Source organism: Pseudophryne corroboree, chromosome 4 (genome assembly GCF_028390025.1).
Source record: "Pseudophryne corroboree isolate aPseCor3 chromosome 4, aPseCor3.hap2, whole genome shotgun sequence".
NCBI lineage: Eukaryota > Metazoa > Chordata > Amphibia > Anura > Myobatrachidae > Pseudophryne > Pseudophryne corroboree.
In genome coordinates this window covers 77,112,558-77,113,452 of record NC_086447.1, presented here as the reverse complement: position 1 = coordinate 77,113,452, position 895 = coordinate 77,112,558, and positions in this window count along the sequence as shown.

Sequence of the window (895 nt, the reverse complement as noted above, 5' to 3'; positions counted from 1 at the left end):
CTTGCCTTTCGGGCTAGCAACAGCACCCAGGGTGTTTACCAAAATTATGGTAGTGATGGCAGCTTATCTTCGCAAGCAGGGGATAAGAATATTTCCATACCTCAATGACCTTTTAATCCTAGCACATGCGCAGGAATTACTTTTGAGCCATCTTCAACAGACAGTAGTTTGTCTACAAAGGCACGGGTGGCTCATAAATTGGGAAAGTCGTCTCTGAATCCGTCACAGCGGATGGTTCATTTGGGGGCCATATTGGATTCAGGTCTACAGAGAATTTTCTTACCAGAGAAAAAGATAGTCAAGGTGCAGGTCATGGCTCAGGAGGCATTGCACACTTAGACAATGTCAGTCCATGCAGCAATGCGACTGTTAGGTCTTATGGTGTCAACCTTCGACATGGTGGAATATGCGCAATTCCACGCCAGACCACTACAGCACCTTATTCTGACCAAATGGAACAGAAATCATCTGACGATAAAAAAAACAGATGATAAAGTTCTGGTAAATGTAAAAAGGTCTCTAGCTTGGTGGCTACAGAGGGACCATTTAAACAAGGGGAGACCCTTTTGGATAAAAGAATGGCAAGTCCTGACAACAGATGCCAGTCTTCAGGGCTGGGGAGCGGTGCTCGAAAGCCTTTGGTTCCAGGGAAAATGGACCATAAGGGAAAGTCGCCTGCCAATAAATCTGTTGGAAATAAGGGCGATTTATATGGCTCTAGTTCAGGCAAAGGACAGTCTGCAAGGAAGACCAGTCCAGATTTGCTCAGACAATGCAACAGTATGCTATGTTTCTAATGCTGGATTGTTTTTTATGTTTTTAATATTTTAACATTGTGTAATGCAGGCCTGGCCAACCTGTGGCTCTCCAGCTGTTGTAAAACAACAAGTCCCAT